Source organism: Silene latifolia, chromosome Y, assembly GCF_048544455.1.
Source record: "Silene latifolia isolate original U9 population chromosome Y, ASM4854445v1, whole genome shotgun sequence".
Taxonomy (NCBI): Eukaryota; Viridiplantae; Streptophyta; class Magnoliopsida; order Caryophyllales; family Caryophyllaceae; genus Silene; species Silene latifolia.
This window is the reverse complement of record NC_133538.1, coordinates 311,435,743-311,446,574: the sequence shown is the minus strand read 5'-3', so window position 1 is coordinate 311,446,574 and position 10,832 is coordinate 311,435,743. Positions and strand designations below refer to the sequence as shown.

The 10,832-nt window shown below is 30.6% G+C and overlaps 1 long non-coding RNA gene across 1 annotated transcript; it reads right to left on the bottom strand.

Moving 5' to 3' along the window:
• Window positions 1-7,588: 7,588 nt before the first annotated feature.
• Window positions 7,589-10,127, bottom strand: LOC141627264 (uncharacterized). Its single transcript, XR_012536824.1, has 3 exons — window positions 9,948-10,127; window positions 8,015-8,871; window positions 7,589-7,615 (listed from the first exon to the last, which is right to left on the bottom strand). It is a non-coding gene; the product is annotated as an uncharacterized LOC141627264 (long non-coding RNA).
• Between the last annotated feature and the right edge of the window lie 705 nt (window positions 10,128-10,832).

Sequence of the window (10,832 nt, the reverse complement as noted above, 5' to 3'; positions counted from 1 at the left end):
ATACATTGGTTTGTTCATAAATTATACTACAATTACATTACGATAAAAAATAAATCACATTTTACATCTTTTTTTCTAACCATTAATTTCCATATTATCATAATCCTCATCACTTTCATCTTCACTCTCACTCTCACTCTCACTCTCGACAACGAATCCATGATCTCGCCAAATGTTTTTGACTATGTTGTTCTGCACCTTATACATGGCCTTCTTCCGCTATTTATCAAACATGCCCGAGTCTACTGTTCCTAGAATGTTCACGTCATGTTGTATAATAGGTATTCCAAGAGTTTGCATCCTTATAAAATTATGGAGTGTGAATGTAGAAACAATTATCGACATTGAGTTTATGAGGGGAGTGAAGGAGGTGATTAATGGGAGAGGTGATAATTAAGTGAGGGAGGGGAGTGTGGTAAATGTATTGAGTTTATGAGGGGAGTTTATAAGTTTTTTTTTTTTGTGTGTTTAAATTATTATGTGTGTCGAATAATTAATATGAAATGTTTTTGTATCGGATTTTAAAAATAATCTCCATATATAATTTTTCTAAACTGAACTTATAAGATCTGATCTGAACTGAACTGAACTTATAGGATCTGAACTGAAATTATAAGATCTGAACTGAACTGAACTTATAGGATCTGAACTGAACTGAACTTATAGGATCTGAACTGAATTTATAGGATCTGAACTGAACTGAACTGAACTTATAGGATATGAAGTGAACTTAAATTAAGTGACTTTGTCCAAAAGAACAGAGCCATATATTACAGTACTTCGTAAGTAATATGGAGTATATGAAAAATGACAATGGGTCGACCCCTTCCTTCCAAATAGCAGGGTGTTTAAGACCACGGGCAACCACGGACGACGGATCCAGTTTTGTCCCACCGAATTTACAAGCTTTATTAATAAAATTCAATGCAAACCTCAACATATAGACATATAGTACACTTGTACATTCATATGTGGGCCTCCTTTTTTTTGTGGTGCACCGGGCCTCCATTTATTTAAGACGCCCCTGCCAAATAATCTTACTGAGTCCACATGATAAACTTGTTAATCTATAAATATTATTAAAAACCTACCCTAAAATGATCAATTAAGTCCACGTAGACAATGCCACGTAGGATAAAAAAAAGACACGCAGACATTTGAAGCTCACGTCAGCCGCATAACCTAAATGTCACACACACATTCATACCCAATTACCCCGTCTCTTATCATCACTGTTCCTACCGACAACGACAATCTCCCTTTTTCCGCTCGTTTCGTCAACCAGCATTAATTTATTATTACATGGCATTAATTTAATTTATTTATCTATAAATTAATTTAATTCACTAATCTATAATATTAAAAGATATTATCTATATTCTTAAATGATTTTTGTATATTAAATATATTTTTTTCCAAAATTTATGTAACCCTTAGAATTTACATCAAAATTTCATAATTTATAATTAATATTGACATTTTAATTGAAATTTTTGTGATAAAACATGTTAATAAAATTTATAATTTATAATTGAAATTGAAATTTTAATTGAATTTTTTGTAATAAAACATGTTAATAAATTAATTAAAATTTATTAATTAAAACTCTTCATATTACTTACCACCCACCATTTTTATTAACATTTTTTCCTATTTAATTCATTTTTTTTAATTAAACATGGTAATAAATTGATTAAAACTCTTTATAATACTTAACACCCACCAAATTAATTAAAAGTTTTTCCTATTTAATTAATTTTTATAATATAATATGTTAATAAATTGATTAAAACTCTTTATATTACTTAAGAGTTAACACCGATAATTTTCATTAACATTTTTTCCTATTTAATTCACCTCTTGAGTTTCTTGCCAATCAATTATCTGATTAAATAATATCACAAAATAAATTAAAATAAAATTTAAATATTGGGATTTATGGTAGTATAATGGCTATACAACATATAATAGTTTCTATTTATAAAATCTTATTAAAAGGCTAACCTAAAAAATGTGACATTGCAAGTTTAATTATGATGTGACAACTTTTAATGTGACATGGCAAAAAAAAGTGATATGGATAACCAATTTAAGAAAATTTAAAAATATAAGGTAAAAAAATTTAAAAAATATAAGGAATAAATACAAAAAAAAAAGAAAAAAAAATTGTAAACCATTGATCTCCTCTCATAATTTTTGTTATTTATTTACCTTATTTATTTAACCATTATTTCCTTTATTTAATGAAATGACTTTTTAACTTTCATTTCATTATTACTATATTTATGTACCATATTTTTTATTTTTCTTTCATTCATAAAATTTTGAGAGAATTTGTAATAGAATTTTTCATATATATAATGATTATATTCACCCTAATTTTCAATTTTATTCAAAAAAATAGCACCTAAAGTATACATAGAAAATTAAACTAATTGTTTCGTTTTTTTATTGTTCTTATGTTTTGTATTAATTTGTTCTTATTTTTTGTGTTTGTATTAATATTGTAGGAGAATGAATTTCCAACTTTATTCAAAAAATTGGTAGGTAAGGTATAGCTAAAGAACTAAATTAATTATTTCGCTTTTTATTTTTATTATGTTTTGAATTAATTAGAATCTTATTAGTTACTCCCTCCTAGTCTGAGTGTTGGTTCCCTTTCTTTTGGGCACCAAAATTAAGGAAATGAATTTGGACCACACAAAATACCCTACCCCACATGGAATTGAATTTAGACCACACAAAACTTACCAAAAAAGGAAAGAGGAACCAACACCCGACTAGCATGGAAATGGAAAGAGGAACCAACACTCAGACTAGGAGGGAATATTTTTTTGTGTTTATATTAATATTCCAGGAGAATGAATTTTCAACTTTATTCAAAAAATTGCTATGTAAACTATATAATGACAACTAAATTAATTGTTTTACTTTTTATTTCTATTATGTTTTGAATTAATTAGAATTTTATTAGTTATTTTTGTGTGTGTGTTTGTATTAATATTATAGGAGGATGACATACTCACATATCAATAACAATGCATGAGATTCGAAATAATGGATATAGATCTTCTTTACAGATTTTTTTCTTGGTTTGGATGACTCTTTCATTTTTGTCGGTTTTTATTTTTTCTACAATCGTGTATTTGAAATATCAAATGGTAGCAAAAATTTTTAATAAGTTGTTGACATGTTGTTATATTATTGTCCTTCACTCTTTCCTACACTTTAGTCTCCTTTGTAACACTTATGTTCTATTTTTATTTTGTCAAACAGGTTACAAATCAAATTGCTTAGCCAAATTGTTAAAGTACGATGCACATATGTCAATTTGATCTTATCATAGTGTTATTATATGCATAAATAGTAATTAGTTAAAAACCGATTCTTATGCTCCAATTCATTGTTCCAATTCCAATGCTTTCAAGCCTTTAAATCATTTTTTTGTTTTCCATCAAATATACTATTCTGTAACTCACAATATTTTTTGGATAAATATTTTTTTTGAATGATTTGTTTATATTTTATTTTCTCTTGAATTAAGAAAGGCTAATATTTCGTATGAAGTATAATAGTATTGTTTTGATTATATTTTTTGATGAATGATCGAATATGAAGAAGCTATATTTAGAATCATATATGCATAAATCTCTATTTATTGCGTGATTCCGATAAATGTGTAATTAGTTTTGCTCATCTTATACTACTAATAATAATTATTAGAGTTCACCTATAAAGTTTTGATCTTTACTTTACTCTCTTACTTTTTGTCCCAAATCTAATCTTATATATACTACGGAGTATATTATTATAACACAAAATGTGATATTTTAAATATATGTAACCTTTCCTTGGAATTATTCGGAATAGTTGTTAAAGTTGCTCACATAAAAGTTCACGACCGTTTCTTTGCAAGATAAACATAGGGCCAAGTACTTTAAAATGCACCAAAACGACAATAAAAACAATATCTTCATTCAAGCAATAAAGAGGCAAGTTGCAATGTTTGTTGGTGAAGAAAATCATTCATACTCTATAATCTTTAAGCTGGTCAAAGCAATGGTTAAATAATAAAGAGACAATTGAAGAATTACTAATTAAAGAGACAATTGAAGAACCATTAGCTGAACAGGCAATTGAAGAATCATTAGCAACTCAAACGATAAAATTGAGAGTCATTGATGTTCTTTCTATAAAATCTCATCATTAGCAACTCAAACGGTAATTTAATTAATGATGTTATTGTAGGAGGTATGTAGATGTTATTGCGATCCTAAAATACATGTGCTTTGAACTTCGCGTAATTATTTTGCATACCCAATAAGAAATATTTTTACGAGACTGACGTTTTAGGATTTTGACGGGAGTATTTATTTAAATTCTACATCTATATGTGTACTTACTATAAGTGAAGTAATAAGAAGGTTATATTTTTGTAGAGAAAGAAAGGATAATGAATGAAAAGTAATCACGTTATATATTTCGAAGTTAGGAGGTTTTTAACTGCATAAGTAGTAGAAAATAAATTTCAATGCAATTTGTTCATATATGGAAGGGTGACTTCTTTTAATGTTTTGTTTTATTGGTAGAAAGTTGTACTCATATTTTTAAATTCTTTGAAAATAGGGGACGACAATGGAGCGTAAATTCATGTTCCAATACTTCTATGGCGTCAAGATTGTCCATAAGACCAGAAGTACCCGAAAATTCAATTTGACGAATTGTGTCCTCGCTTCAAAACAACCAAGCTATTCACATTTTGGTTTGGTATCATCCCGAATCAAAAATTTGGAGTGTATTAAACTTTTATTTTAAAATACCGCTCCCTCAGTCGTGTTCATTTATTTACCTTTTTTTTAATTATTTGTGAGTGATTTTTTAATTAAAATTAAACAAATGATTGAGAGAGGGGGACTACTCCATATAAGTTATTCACAAATTAAACACTTAAAACAATCAATTATTAACGATCCCGTGATTTTCACGGGATCTAAAACTAGTTAATATATAATAAGAGATAATAGGAGAAATTTGAAACTTTTTTTAAAAATCAACTAAAACTTCAAAATTTTCCATTTTAGTGAAAGCGAGCGCCCTTTTTAAGTTCTAACCCCTTTGATCCACCGCTGCATACTCTCGCATTTCCGAAAGTTTTCCTAGTTTAAAAAAGTAAAGGATCATGCTCTAGAAAATGAGCCTATTAACAACACAAGGTGGTCCAATTAGAAGGAGCCCATATAAATCAAACTCATGCATGTCTACCCATAACCAATTCAGATCCTAAGCCTAGACTATGGATTCATGGATCCAGTGAGTGAGGGTTTGATAATCCCAATTCTGAAGCCATATTCATTCGATTCTTTAGAATTACAATCGCGTAAAATTTTGATCATAAATATATTCAAATAATAATAATAATAAGGGGTTTTTTGATAACTGCTACCACAAGTAAACCAATTTTTGAGAACTGTTACGAAGGTAAAAAAAAGTTTAAAAAATGTTACCATAATTCTTGCTTCGTTAAAAATCCAGTATCAATTCATACCGAAGCTCAATTTTTGAGATGAATAGACAAAAATACCCCTCTTTTTTACCTTCCCCCTTCTTAACTATAAGAAACAAACTTCCTTTATAAGCTTACTCTTTCATCTTCCTCACATTTGACTTCATCAGTTTACTCTTTCATTTTACTCAAATTAATCTACTCATCTCCCAGAATTTAACCTAACATTAACCTTCATCACTTTACATTATTAACCTGGAGAAGCCCCTTGTCGACATTTTCTACTCTTCATTCTCAGGTTCGCATTCCTTCTTTACTCTTTACCTTTAATTAGTAGTAAAAATTTCTGATTTTTTATTAATTTCCCTTAGTTATTTGTTTATTAGATTTGCCTAATTGAATTGTTTATTAGATTCCTGAATTGAATTGTTTGTTAGATTCCATAAAACCCTAAAACTCTAATTTTCGCACTACTACATAATGAAGTTGTAGCAACACTTGGCAAGTGTTGAGTATTGCCTTAAAAATGTTGCTTTAGACTTTAGGCAACACTTTCATGAGTGCTGCTTAAAGTCCCGTTGCATTAGCTACATGCAACACTTCTTGCAACACTTTTTACTCAAACGCAGCACTTAATAGAAGTGTTGCATATATTTCACAATTGCAACATTTTCTTTTTAAAGCAAGCGCAACACTTTTATGGTAACAATGCAACACCTTTTCCCTTTTACCAATGAATCAGCAACATTACATTTTTCTTTATGCAACACTATTTTATTCTTATGACCGGTAAATACAACACGATTATAGAGCAAACGCAACATTTCGTCTATTGTAAAAAATTATATATAAATAATATTTTTTTCACTTGTTGTCGAATACATTTTAACATGACAATGTATGAGTACGCATATGGTGAAGGAGAAACTCCAAATAACAATTTTCATTCAAAAACCAAAATTTTATCATTGATCAAAATGTATCAACACACGAGTTCAATTATACATCACGAATAATACGATCCAGCATACAATATAATTGATATATTTGAACCCATTACAAAATAAAAATAGTAATAGTATCCAAAGAACAATACACATTCCGACCTCTAATGCGTTATAATGCATCCCTAATTAAAACAATCAGTCTTCCTTCCATAGAGCATTCATTATTCCGGACACATTTCCTGTGGCAAATACGTAAGACTCCAAATTAGCATATACAATAAAAAAAAATTCATAAATATCATAATGCCACTATAAAAAAAGAGGCCAACAACAATCCACCATCAAAAAAATTTTTAGTTATACATTATGTATTTCTATTAAGATACTAGTAAGTAAGAAAAAAAGTTTTAAACATTCATATTTCATTTCCAGTGAGAATCAGGATCTTGACATTCCTCTTTCTTATGCAGATGTTTCAAAATCACTTTTTCCATGGTAATGAATTAGTGTCAATTTCATTACCTTGTTCTTAAACAATCTGAAGTAATATGAAGATATGCCAATAATTTTCCCCAAAAGGAGTCCAACAGTAACCCACCCCCCCTAATAACTAGATTAATCTTGTTCCAATAATGGCGCCATGATGATAAACATTTGACCACCACAAGCCAAAGCACAAGCAAATCTTGACACAACTCAAAAAAAAACCCGCCATCAACTATCATTATTAATTATTCAAGTACAGTATAACACTGATATGGTTTTTAAAATTTATGTGAATTTCCCTATCGTAATCTCTACATGCGTATCTATGGCTTTGAACTACAGATTTCAACAGCACATCCAAACAACTTTCCAAGGTTTTTAATGATAACGAGATTGCATTTTAAGGCTGTACTAGCCACATTTATGGTGCATCGATCAAGCAAGATAACAAAGGAATTAAGGTACTAGCCACCTTTTAAGGCGGTTCAGAGATTGACTCATTATCAATTCCTATCCACACCAAAAGTCTTGGAAACGGATAATAACATGAAATAAATGTACAGAGTTTTAAAATCGTACCTCTAAGAAAAGTATTGATTAACAACTTCAGGGGGGCTTTCCAGTAGCTTTCGTAATATCTTCTCAGTCGTATTCTCCCTCTCCCTCTGTATAATGTATACTGTATAAATAACATTTTCAAAGCTTATATCAATATGAAGATAAATGGAGATGGATGGAGATGTGTATGCTTGAGAGACTAGACACTAAAGATAAGTTGGGCAGGCTTGGTGTTTGTAATGATGATGGATGTTGTATTTGTGGTCTGGGTACTGAAAGCCACAAGCATTTATATTGGGATTGTAGTTACAGGAGGGTGGTATTAAATCTTCTAAAGAGTGGCTATCCATGAGCATTAATGCACAGATAAGCTACATGGACTATGATAACCTAAGAAACGGAACTAAGCTACATATGAGTATGCATATGGTGAAGGAGAAGGTCAAATATAAAGCAAAACTACCAGTCAACAGCAAGGATAAGCAGTGGTAATTGAAGTATCGTACTAAACAAAAATTACCATTAGCTCACATATTGTTGGAAAGCTTCTCCGACCAACACTGTGCATGTTTCTCTGGGACATACGATGGTCCCTGTTACGAGAACAGCGCATCTGCACAATACAATTATTTTCGCATCTGCACCTCACTTTCATCTTCAATAGCTTCTTGTTCGTGTTCAGGTTCTTGCTTAACTAATTCTTTACAAAATTCATTCATGGAGTCAGATAATCCTTCATCCTCCTAATCAAGTGGGCCATCCCTATATTTGTCTAGTTCAGGTCCTTTGAACTGAACTTGGTGATTCAGTGATGCTTGATAATAAAAATTAAGAGTTAGTATGTTGCATAATAAGTTCATGAAACCAAAAATAAGATGTCGAAATGAATCATACCACACCTAGGCATATGGCTGACAGATCTTCCTCTAGAGATCGAGAGACACACTGAAAATTCAGCCTCAACTACTACTTATATTCTGAGTACCAGGCCCAAAATGTGGTGAAGGATTAACATGGTAATTAACCGCTTCTTTTCTTTTTCCTTGCTGTTTTTTTTTTATGTAAGATGAAGTCTCATAGTGGAACTTTTGTCACGATTTGTTTGCTTTGAAATTGCTTCTTGTCCATCTCGATTTCCAATCATCTGCTCTTCATTGATATGTATCTCGGTTTCCTTTCATATCATTGATAATCATATTCTCCTTCTCATTCGTCTTGTTGCTTTTGGTACTTTTCACCAAACCTGACAGTGACTTAGAATTATTGAGTACTCCAAACTGTTGTAGCCTTGTCTTATTTTGTGCAATCTTTTCATTTTAAATTCTTTCAAACTCGTTGACGATGACATCTTGATTCCCTGCCTTACCCATTTGAACCCTGGGAAAGAAAATATAAACAAGGTCATATCTTATAAATATTTTGCAAGAGCGATACTGAATGAGAAATGAATCATATTTACAACAAAGAAAAAAACTACCAACAACAACTCAAACAATTTAGTTTACATTTATTCACTCATCCTAACTCATATTTGATCATCAATTAGTTCAGATTAACTTAATATTCACTATTTCTGAATGTTTAGGGCCCAGAAAATATTTCAGCTTTTACACCATTAGATTAGCCAACCAGTCTTCACTTAGCTGGTAAAATCATTACATGGTGACACTTATGAACTGAGTTGAAACCTGATAGCATGAAAACCGATACAGTTGCTTCCATTATTACACCAAGAATATATAGCATCTGTCATATGCCGAATCAAATCAGCATTGCTTAGAACCCCAAGTACTAAAACTATGACAAAGTATAGATGTAGAAACTCATATCAATGAAGATAAATATATCATTCCCCTAGGATACTACCTCAAATCCAATTATGTCTAAACTAACCCGTAGTTTGAAATTGTCATCATGCTTTCAAAATCAAACCGAGAGCAACCTAGTAACACCAAACTACACAATCACCAACAAAGGAGCTTTCAAAATCCCCACATTAGCATCATACTAAATATCAGATCAACACCCATTACAATCACCAGAGTTATGTTAAGCAACCACTTGTTTAAATTTAGGGTTGACCTTCACTGAGATTGAAGTTTTTCCAGTTTGATAAGAATTCCAGTGTTTGATGGTGATATCTATTAACTTCTCCAATTGTTTGGATAAGTTCCATTAAACACATCATGTTGCGAATTAACATTCTATATTTTCAGGAATCTTAAAGCAATTAATGAATCAAGATGTACGTTCTGCTTGCTATATTCAACAAATTGAATGTTCAGATTATCGAAACTAAAACCCATTTTACGGAAATACAAGAATCATAAAACTCGAAATTCATAAAGTTATGCTCCAATTTACGATAATATACCAAAAAATGAGATCGACTCGTAAAATAAAAGAGAATAATTGAAACAATTTAGAAGATGAATCGTAATTAGAAAGCTTACATTTACAGCGTCGTACTGGAATCAGCAATCAAATAACGAAGATGGTACGTAGAAGAAGAAAACGAAAGGACTTCAGTATATGGTAAATGAAGATGATCTGAAAGATGAAGATGAAGATCGTCTGAAAGAAGACAAAAGGTCTTCGGCGGTGTATTTTTGATAGAGATGAAGATGAAGCGGTGTTTTTTTTTTTTTGCTAAAGGCTAAAGCGCTGTATTCTCGAAAGTTCATTTTTGCTTCCCGCCTAACTTTCACTACTTTATTTTGACCGCCTAATAAAAAAAATTCAAAAATCAGGCAGTATTTGTCTATTTGAGTATAAGCGTTGCATTTGGTATTCATATAAGCAACACTTTTGTAGAAACGATGCATTATAGAACTTTATGCAACATTTTTATTAAAAGTGTTGCGTAGCTAATATTTTTATGGTAAAACGCAACACAAAAAATAAGTGTTGCGGTCGAAATCTTGCAATAGCTTAATTTTGTAGTAGTGTTGAATTTTTAATTGATTGAAATTTGTTCCATTGATTTGTTTAATTCAACTTTTGTCTTTGTTATCACTTTAAACCTGATTGATTAAATAGATTTGTCTAATTTAATGGGTTTCCTTCTAGAAAGTTAATAGCTTTATTTAATATCCTACTGTTTAATTTTAGGATGGATACTCCTTTCTATATTGATGTCAGACTTCATGTTGGTGGGCGTTTTGAGTCTATTTCTGGAAAAACCCAATATGTTGGTGGTATCCTTGTTTTGATGACTGGTATTTTGAGTACCAAACTCACTTAGTGCATGATAGTTAATGAAGCAAAAAAAAAAGGTGGGCCAGGATGTGAGTGTCTTTATATGGTTTAGGAGGCATGGTTTGACTTTGAATTTTGGG